This window comes from Lacerta agilis, chromosome 8 (assembly GCF_009819535.1).
Source record: "Lacerta agilis isolate rLacAgi1 chromosome 8, rLacAgi1.pri, whole genome shotgun sequence".
Lineage (NCBI taxonomy): Eukaryota > Metazoa > Chordata > Lepidosauria > Squamata > Lacertidae > Lacerta > Lacerta agilis.
Window position 1 is genome coordinate 2603993 of NC_046319.1, and position 10885 is coordinate 2614877.

At 45.2% G+C, this 10885-nt stretch overlaps 1 pseudogene; it reads right to left on the minus strand.

The window, feature by feature from the left end:
• Window positions 1-533: 533 nt before the first annotated feature.
• LOC117050843 lies at window positions 534-1994 on the minus strand (annotated as a pseudogene).
• Window positions 1995-10885: the final 8891 nt, after the last annotated feature.

Genomic DNA, 10885 nt, shown 5'->3' on the forward strand with positions numbered 1-10885 from the left:
CTGCTCCATGAGAGTCCAAGAGCCATTTGCACAAGGGCACCTGAACATGTAAGGTTGCCACTTTTTTCACCAGTCTGGCTCCTGTGCCTTTAACAGCAACCTGGTGTGTCCAAAATTAAGCTCCCTCCTCCACCACTCCCATCACTTTAACGCCAAACTGGGAAAAGCTTTGGTTTGTTGAATTTCCGCATGGAAGGCACAGAAGCAGGGCTAGATCCATTTTGATCAAATTGGAGGGAAATAGTGGGGAGGCTGGGGTTTAACAGCCTCAAACATCTCACAGATGAAAACCAGGAAGTTATTGTGTGTTTCTAGCATGCACGCACACACACGCACACACGCACACACAGTGTGCCCTTGTGATCACCAGCACAACCACAATTCTTCTATATTATTGCACTTCCTTTTTGTGTTGTTGGGTTCTTCTGTTTTGCAACAGTCTGTCCTTCCTTGATTTAAAAGCCAAGAGAGTGTTTGTTCTTTCAACTCAATACAAGAGATTTTCGTAATGTCACCTAATAGTGAGCAATCTTTCAAGTTCTCCAGAACTCTTCATCAGGCTGCAGGTTAAGCCAAACACAGCGGGAGAAAAAGCTGCCTTGATGATGAAGCCACAACATCTTCAGATTGAAACAGTTGTAAGAGCATCTGGTGCAGCATCCTGTTCTCCCAGTGATGAATAAGATGCCTACGAGAAGCCTCAGAGCAGGACCTGAGCACCATTGCACTCTCCCCTTTGGACAGTGGAGGCAGAACACGGCCATCATGGCTGGTAGCCAAGGACAGCTTTATCCTCCAAAGGATGGCTTCCAGGAGCCATAATGCAGAGCAGACTGAATTTTTCAGATAACATCACGGCTTTTTTCAGGTTGCACCGATCTCATCTGCACTGGCAGGCAATTAGTTTCTAAGCCCATATTTGAAGCTGCATGGACTCTGAGATCAGAATCTTGTTGGTGGAAAGGAATATATATACCCTTCTAAGTTAATTCCAAAGGTTTTTTTGTTTTGTTTTTTACAAAAACACAATGGTCACATTTATTGGTCCATGCGCTTTCTCACAAAACGGAATGGAACACCCATTGCCCCCCCCCCAGCCCTCAAAGCTATTTGGATGACCAGTGGCTGATGGAATGAGTTGTGACAAGATTGGAGCCCCCCCACCCACCCTGAAGAGTGTGGCTGGGGGGAAGGGCAGGCAGAAAGAGAGCAGCAGTGGAGGCAGGTCACCTGCTGGGGGGGCGATGCGAGGCCTCCGTGAGTGTGTAGCCCCCTCGCAGCCCTTTGCAAGCCAGAGTCTGGTCCTCCGGCAGCCACTCAGTTCTTCTTTGGCAATGGCAAAGGGCTTTGCCACCTCGATGGTGTTGCAGTCAGCAATGGTGATGTCTTTCAGGGGTTTGTCCCGACTGTCTTAGCGTTCTCCACTTTTCTCACTACATCCATCCCTTACAGGACTTTGCCGAAGACAACATGCTTGCCATCCACCCATGACATCTTGAAAGTGGTGATGAAGAACTGAGAGCCACTGGTGTCCTTGCTGGCGTTGGTGATGCTCACCCTGCCAGGCCCATAGTGCTTCAGCTTGAAGTTCTCATCAGGGAAACGGTCCCCGTCAATGCTTCTACCTCCTGTTCCATCTCCCCGAGTGAAGTCTCCCCCCTGGATCGTGAAGTCCTTGATCACACAGTGAAACTTGCTGCCTTTGTAGCCAAACCCTTTCTCTCCTGTAGACAAGGCGACAAAATTTTCAACCGTCCTCAGAACTGTCTTTCCAAAAAGGCCGATGACAACTCACCCCACGTCTTCATCCCCAATCTGCAGATGAGAATACACCTTGGCTGTGACATTGGGCCCCTTCTTGCGCTCCTCCACATGAGCAGCCGGGAAAAGCAGCAGCAGCAGAGAGCCGCCCAGACTGCCAGCAGCTTCATCTTCCGACGCTCGCAGCCCCAGCAGCACCAACCCAGCCACAGTGCCCGCCAAGCAGCCAGCATCCTCCCCCTTCCCCTCTCTCTTTAAGTTCATTCCAAATTTCCCCTTTTCCACTAACATAGAAAAAGATCATATATTTGGTTAAGTTAAAAATTGGTTTACTTACAAACTCTCCAAATATCAGGTTCATGTGCTTTTCCATACATCAATCAGAAAACACAGGCAGTAAAGCTTGCCTTAGTTACAGTGGTGAAAGTTCCTAAATTATTGGTATATGGGCACAAGAAAGACTTGTTAAAGCCATGCAATCTGAGCTTGGAGCTCAGGCCTCTTTACATGCTGAGCTTCTCAGGTGAACAATAGGCTTGGTTACTTTCCTCTCAAGGAGCGGGTAATGTGGCAGGTCAGCTTATGGCATTAATCTGTCCATGCATTAATTAGACGTAAGCATTTTGGTTATAGGAGGCTGGTTATGAGGCCCTTCTCTTTGTGTCGCATCTGAGAGATATTCAGAAGTTGGCAATGAGAGAAACAGCCTTTTCTGCAGTTGCCTCCCACTTAAAAAAGATTCCTGTGGAATGCTTTCCCCAAGAAAGCCTGCCTTTGACATCTTTCCAGCACCAGGCAAAGAAGTTTTAGTTCTCGTGGACATTTGGACAGCACTGATTGTCAAGCACCTGGTGATTACTAGTGTTCATCCTGTGTGGAATTTTACTATTTTATATTATATTTCTTCGAATGAACACTTGTAGTAGTCTGCATTGATATTTTATTACAGTGGTACCTTGGTTCTGATAGTAACATTCATGTTAAAATTCTGGAATGGATTGATTTATTTTGCATTACTTTCTATGGGAAAGTGTGCCTTGGTTTTGGAACGCTTTGGTTTTGGAACGGACTTCTGGAATGGATTAAGTCTGAGAACCAAGGTAACACTGTACTGTAAATCACCTCTGGATACCTCTGGATGCATGACATTATATGTAAATACAATAAACTCTCTGTGGTGCAGTGAGTTAGTGCATCTGGCTGTTAACCAGAAAGCTGGTGGTTTGAACCCACTCAGGGACAGCTGTGGGCAGGATCCCTGCACTGCAGGGGGTTGGACTAGATGACCCTCAGGGTCCTTTCCAACTCTATAATTCTACAATTCTGATTCTAACTAAACCATTGGGGCAAAGAAACAAAAATAGCAGGATTTTTTTAAAAAAATAATATATCCAGCCATAATTGGATTTCTCAGGTCCCTTGAGAGGCAGAGAGCAGAAGTAAAGAGAAACATGGCAGTGGCGGCGGCAGTGGCAGCCGTTAAGAGGAGTAAAGTTGGGACTTTATTTTAAGAAGCCAAGAGGGATGAATGAATCTGTAAGTTTCTGTTTCTCTTCTCATTTGTTCCAATCTTACCTTCTGTTCTCCACATTTCTGCATCAGTTTGCATTTTCTTTTTTTTAAAAAAAGATTCATCATGAAAATTCATCAGCATTTAGATGCAAATTTCTCCTAAAGTACCTATTTATGTATGCATTTCCCCATCTTGCAAGAAATTTCTTGTAATATTATGCATTTGTGTATGTTGTTTTTACTAACATATGCATTATGTACACAATTTTCCCAATGTACATGTTTTTGTATGTTTGCAAGAACTGCACTGCTCTACAAAATGTGGATAAGTGCGAATTTTAAAGGACACCTGCTCTTCAGTTTGCACATGGTTTTGGGAAGTGCGAATTAGGTGAGGCTTGCCAGTGTTGAACTCCTCCTTCATTTCTAAAGCAACATCAGTGAGTTCTCCTCCTCCTCCCTCTCTTCCACCCAAAGAGGTCCTTCTGGGAAACACAGCCCAGAATAAGTAAGGAGGTAATACAAGAATACTTGGCTAGTTTAGATGTATTCAAGTCTCCAGGGCCAGATGAACTACATCCAAGAGTATTAAAAGAACTGGCAGAGGTGATTTCAGAACCACTGGCAGTAATCTTTGAGAATTCCTGGAGAACTGGCGAAGTACCGGCAGACTGGAGGAGGGCAAATGTTGTCCCTATTTTCAAAAAGGGGGAAAGAGAAGACCCAAACAATTACCGCCCAGTCAGCCTGACATCAATACCAGGAAAGATTCTAGAGCAGATCATTAAGCAAACGGTCTGTGAGCACCTAGAAAGGAACGCTGTGATCACTAAAAGTCAGCATGGGTTTCTGAAAAATAAGTCATGTCAGACCAATCTGATCTCATTTTTTGACAGAATTACAAGCCTGGTAGATGAAGGGAATGCTGTGGATGTAGCCTATCTTGATTTCAGCAAGGCCTTTGACAAGGTGCCCCATGATGTTTCTTGTAAAGAAGCTGGTAAAATGCGGACTAGACAATGCTACCATTCAGTGGATTTGTAACTGGCTGACTGACCGAACCCAAAGGGTACTCATTAATGGCTCCTCTTCATCCTGGAGAGAAGTGACTAGTGGGGTGCCACAGGGTTCTGTCTTGGGCCCAGTCTTATTCAACATCTTCATCAATGACTTGGATGATGGGCTTGAGGGTATCCTGATCAAGTTTGCAGATGACACCAAATTAGGAGGGGTGGCTAATACCCCAGAGGACAGGATCACACTTCAAAATGACCTTAACAGACTAGAGAACTGGGCCAAAGCAAACAAGATGAATTTTAACAGGGAGAAATGTAAAGTACTACACTTGGGCAAAAAAAATGAAAGACACAAATACAGGATGGGTGACACCTGGCTTGAGAGCAGTACATGTGAAAAGGATCTAGGAGTCTTGGTAGACCATAAACTTGACATGAGTCAACAGTGTGATGCAGCAGCTAAAAAAGCCAATGCAATTCTGGGCTGCATCAATAGGAGTATAGCATCTAGATCAAGGGAAGTAATAGTACCACTATATTCTGCTCTGGTCAGACCTCACCTGGAATACTGTGTCCAGTTCTGGGCACCACAGTTCAAGAAGGATACGGACAAGCTGGAACGTGTCCAGAGGAGGGCAACCAAAATGGTCAAAGGCCTGGAAACGATGCCTTATGAGGAACGGCTTAGGGAGCTGGGTATGTTTAGCCTGGAGAAGAGAAGGTTAAGGGGTGATCTGATAGCCATGTTCAAATATATAAAAGGATGTCATATAGAGGAGGGCGAAAGGTTGTTTTCTGCTGCTCCAGAGAAGCGGACACGGGGCAATGGATTCAAACTACAAGAAAGAAGATTCCACCTAAACATTAGGAAGAACTTCCTGACAGTAAGAGCTGTTCGACAGTGGAATTTGCTGCCAAGGAGTGTGGTGGAGTCTCCTTCTTTGGAGGTCTTTAAGCAGAGGCTTGACAGCCATCTGTCAGGCATGCTTTGATGGTGTTTCCTGCTTGGCAGGGGGTTGGACTGGATGGCCCTTGTGGTCTCTTCCAACTCTATGATTCTATGATTCTTCAGAGCAAGGCATTTGGACCACAAGGGTGTCTGTGCTGCTGCTGCCGCCACCTCCGCTCTGCCACAGCAGCCCCCTCGCCTTTTCAGAGAGGGGAGCAGGGAGGAAATCCGTAGGTAAAGGGACCCCTGACCGTTAGATCCAGTCGCCGATGACTCTGAGGTTGTGGTGCTCATCTCGTGTTACTGGCCGAGGGAGCCGGCGTACAGCTTCTGGGTAATGTGGCCAGCATGACTAAGCCGCTTCTGGCGAACCAGAGCAGCGCTCGGAAACGCCGTTTACCTTCCCACCAGAGCGGTACCTATTTATCTACTTGCACTTTGACATGCTTTTGAACTGCTAGCTTGGCAGGTGCAGGGACAGAGCAACAGGAGCTCACCCCGTCGCGGGGATTCGAACCACTGACCTTCTGATCGCCAATCCCTAGGCTCTGTGGTTTAGACCACAGTGCCACCCGCGTCCCTGCAGAGGGCCTAAAGTAGGAGCAGTACTTGAAGCAACTCAAGCTGGAAGGGCTTCCCACAACTTCTGTGTCCCTGCCAGGGTCCTGGTGCTTCAATGGTCACTTACGCATTGCCAAAAGGGAGGGCAAAAAAGGATGCTGATTTGCATACACTCATGCTTATGTATAGGTACACAGTTAGAAATAAATTACTATTATTTAACTAGAAACCCAATTCACCTTGGGATGGCTCTGGCCAGTTGACTGTCATGCCTGCCTGCTCAGTCAGGTGTCAGGGTGCGGCTAAGTGTGGAAGGGACTTGGCATGGGCAGCCCTTCAACCAAAGGACAGTCCTCTGTCAAGTAGGGTGCACAGCCACTCTCACGAGGAGACCGGTGGGAGTCCCAGGCAAGCCCCTCAGCTTCCTAAGCAAAGAACAGGAAAGAAGTGTGAGAGACTGTTATATGTTGTAGATATTATATGTTAACCAACCAAAGCATGAGTTGATTAACCCATCAGAGGCCAGTTTTCATTTCTGTATTTTGAAACCCGTTCCATTTAGCTGATCTGGTGGGAACCATGCTATTATATTGAGAGAACACTATTCTCTTTATACTAAGAATCCCCTTTATAGTCTAACCACGTTTAAAACGGTTTTTAAAAATCCCCACTTTGTGACTCAAACAAAGCCAGCAAAAACATCAAATGGGCTTGTTAAAAAACAGTTTTATGAAAGGCAGCATAAACAGGTAAGAAATGACTGATCAAAGCTGCCAGATTCTGAGCTGCAGCAATGGAAGCAAAATGGGGGGTGGAAGAACCTGGGTTAATGTTAGGTCACACGACTCCATCTGACATCCTTCCAAGTGCTACAAGCTATTGATTCCCATCATGCAAAGACAGAGTTTAATATCCATGGGAGAATTTCACATCTCACGAATCTCTATTCTGTCCAGGGCATATGCCAGATTTAAGGCTGCCAATACACCAGGAAAAAATATCTGTTCTGTTCCTGTGCTTTTAATAACAGATTGACTTCCAGAATCATCAGGTGATATGTTTAGCCTGGAGAAGAGGAGACTGAGAGGAGATTTGATAGTCATTTCAAATATCTTAAGGGCTGTCACATGGAAGATGGAGCAAGCTTGTTTCCTCCTGCTCTGGAGCGTAGGACTCAAGGCAATGGCTTCAAGTTACAAGAAAGGAGATTCTGACTAAACATCAGGAAGAACTTTCTGACAGTAAGAGCTGTTTGACCATGGAGTGGTCTTCCTTGGGAGCTTGTGGACTCTCCTTCCATGGAGGTTTTTAAGCAGAGGTTGGGTTGCCATGGATGCTTTAGCTGAGTTTCCTGCACTGCAGGGGGTTGGACTAGATGACCCTTGGGGGTCCCTTCCAACTCGACAATTCTATGATTCCATGACAGAAGAGCCTGGTTTCTGGTTCAGGCCAACGGTCCTTGAAGCTCAGCATCCTCTTCTCACAGTGACCACCCAGATGCCTTCGAGAAGATCGCAAGCCACACCTTAGTGTAACAGCAGCACTCTCTCCCCACTTGGGATCCCCAGCAACTGGGATTCAGAGGCACACTGTGGGCAGCCAGGACAAGGAGGCGGCAGTCCATTCTTGCTAAATTTTGGGGGAGACTAATTCTGAAGATGGAGGGTAATGTTTAGTGGGCAGGTGTGGAAACGTTAATCAACTGGATACTTTTCCTGGTATGGAAATTAAGTTATTGGGCAAGAGGCCAGCTGCACCTGCTGAATGTTGTCATTTCTGGTGGCAGTTAAAGGCCAGGAGCTGGTCCAAATAAGAAAAGGTGGCAACCCACAGCAGAGAATGTGCAATGCTCAAGACTTAGCAACCCATAGAAGGTCAGATTTATTGTCACAAGCAATCCATGGGGACGTTCTCCTGCACAAGCCTAACTGAAATGAACAAGAACTACACAGGAGCCTTCCCTGATTTTAATTTGCTTCCCTAAATTGCTATTAAAAATGAATACATCTAAGAATAGATTGCCAAATGGCCAGGAAAAAAGGTCTGAGTCGCTTCTATGCCTTGAGCTGCAGAAATCAGTGAGTGAAGCTTTCTCCAGAATGAAGATAAGTATTACTGCCTGTTACATGAATGCAGCTTAAATTACTGTTAAAGTAACAGAAGAAGGGGGCTTGTAAAAAAAGAGAAAGTTGGTAACCCTGTACGCATTTGCACCAAGAGTTGCTGCCTTTTTTCTTGACTCCGGCCATCTTCTACTTCTGACACCCAGAGATTTAAGAGGTGGAACTTTCCGTTTTCTCATGATCTCCTAGCAAATTAAAGCTTACCAAACTAATGTATGAAAGGCACCGGAACAAGGATCATAGTATTGTAGTGTTGGAAGGGACCACAAGGGTCATCTAGCCCAGCCCCCAGAGTGCTGGGGCAATCCAATCAGATGGGTAGCATATAAATACGTTGTTGTTGTTGTTGTTGTTGTTGTTGTTGTTGTTGTTGTTGTTGTTGTTGCTGCTGCTGCTGCTGCTGCTGCTGCTGCTGCTGCTGCAGGAATCTTTTGTCCAATGTGGGGCTCGAACCCACAACCCTGAGATTGAGAGTCTCATACTCTACCAGCTGAGCAGAAGTCGTAAAAAAAGGTTGGCAACCCAATATGAGTGGTTTTTAAAGTAAGCAAAGGCAAGTGTGCACCACCTCCACACCCAGCCCCCTCCCAGTCTTGCCTTGGGCCTTTTGGGCCCATAACTGAAAGGAGAGCATCCATTTGACTCATCAGGAGTTTCAGAGAGGAACTTGCCCCTTTTGATACCAAAAACATGCTTTCTTCACACACTGTGGGGCTTGACTCAAATCAGAGTCCTAGTCAGAGTGAAAGAGAAATTTCATTTGCAAATAACCACAGATTTCAACCCTGCTCGAAATTAGAGGAAGGAAGACTAAATATTTGCAGGAGGGTTTCTGTGTGGCTGTCGAGTGGCTGTCGAGGTTGCCAACTTTTCCAGGCAGGGGTTGTGTGTGTTTTTAACAGCTGCCCATTAGGATGAAAATAAGTATCTCCCCGCTCCCCCCTCTGCACTGCAGCGTAAAGATGTAATGATGGATAGGAATTTATTCCAAGCAGCTGTTAATGGCACAGGAGCACGACCTGAAAAAAATGTTGATAACAGTTGAAGGCCTGATTTCTCGGTGCATAAACATGCCCTACACATCTCCATGGTTTTTTGAGTTGTCCAGTTTTCAAACAGCCCCTGTTTTCACATCTTTAGCAGTGCCTTGATTTGCAGACAATAGAAATAGAGAGCATTTATCTCAGTGGGTCCCAAAGTGGGCAATATTTCCCCCGAGGAGTTGTGGGATTACTTGGGGGGCACTGAGGCAAGGGGGCAGCAGAGGGGGGCGCTGTAAATTGTTATCATGCTTTGAAAAGCTGGCATCAGTAGATCAAGTTCATCAATTTTGTTGATTTTGAATAAATGCAATTTATTGTTGCTGTTCTGAATTTTATTGTGTTATTATCTTCCTTAGTGGGTCGTGCAAACTGCTATTCTGAATGCTTTTTATAGGGCAAGGGGCATAGGGTATGAGTTTACAGAACCAAGCGAGTGATGGACTGAAAAGGTTTGGGAACCACTGATTTATCAGAATGCAGTGAAAAGCTTGCCTGGCTAGTTTCAGCATATGAAGCTGCTGTTAAATGCACAAGAAGTGGATGGTGAAGGTTTCTGGTCAGCTGGCAACCTGGCCTACTCCTCCGACACCAATGCCTCACCATTGCAATGCTGCTATTTGCTTTGGTTTCAAAAGTGCCTTAGTCTTCTACTTCAAAAACAACGAATTAAAAATGAATAATTTTTTTAAAAAATTGCATTAATGGCTTGCATGTTTTATCTATATATCTTACTGACTCATGAATCCCTTTTCTGTTAAATAACATTCTGAAAGCACACCATCACCCACTCATTTTGCAGATGGAAAGACTGAGGCTGAGAGAAAGCAGTTTGCCTAAAGCTGTCCAGCAAATTCAGAGCAGAAGTGAAATTTGAACCCAGAACTCCCTGGTTCCCACGGCTGAGTCTGCCAGATTTTGAAGTCAGCCCTGAAGCTGCATCTTTAGCAGCCGATGGGCCAGCAGTGACACGCTGTGATCAAACGTGGGGAAATTATTCACCAGCTGATCTCTGTGAAATTTGGCTTTCATGACATACTTTCTGCTTCCATCCCCTACATTATCTGCTCTCTTTTTATTTGGAAAATACAACCTCTGTACTGCTCCTATGTTTTGCAACTTTGATTATGTTTTTTATTTTACATTAATTTTAAAAACAAACTTCAAAAGAAATTAATAGGGAGATGTGTAAACGTCTTACAAGTGAATCAGGATGAATGCTCATAATTATATAATCACACCACAAACAAATCACAACAATAAAGGCTGGATTAGGACATTTATGTTGTTGTTGTTGTTTTTCAGTCGTTCAGTCGTGTCCGACTCTTCGTGACCCCATGGACCAGAGCACGCCAGGCACGCCTATCCTTCACTGCCCCTTACAGTTTGGCCAAACTCATGCCAGTTGCTTCGAGAACACTGTCCAACCATCTCATCCTCTGTCATCCCCTTCTCCTTGTGCCCTCCATCTTTCCCAACATCAGTGTCTTTTCCAGGGAGTCTTCTCTTCTCATGAGGTGGCCAAAGTACTGGAGCCTCAACTTCAGGATCTGTCCTTCTAGTGAGCACTCAGGGCTGATTTCTTTAAGAATGGATAGGTTTGATCTTCTTGCAGTCCATGGGACTCTCAAGAGTCTCCTCCAGCGCCATAATTCAAAAGCATCAATTCTTTGGCGATCAGCCTTCTTTATGGTCCAGCTCTCACTTCCGTACATTACTACTGGGAAAACCATAGGGCATTTATAGGCTGTTACTATTTTGGGGTAGGATTTGATCACATCCCAGCAGCAAACCCACTTCCCCAAAAGACCAGAGTTTTTGCAATAAGGAGATGAAAATGCTCTGGAAAGTGTAAGGTGGCATTTGCTAACCTCCCCACGAATAAATCAGTGTTTGGTAAATATTTGACATTGTCTAACCTCT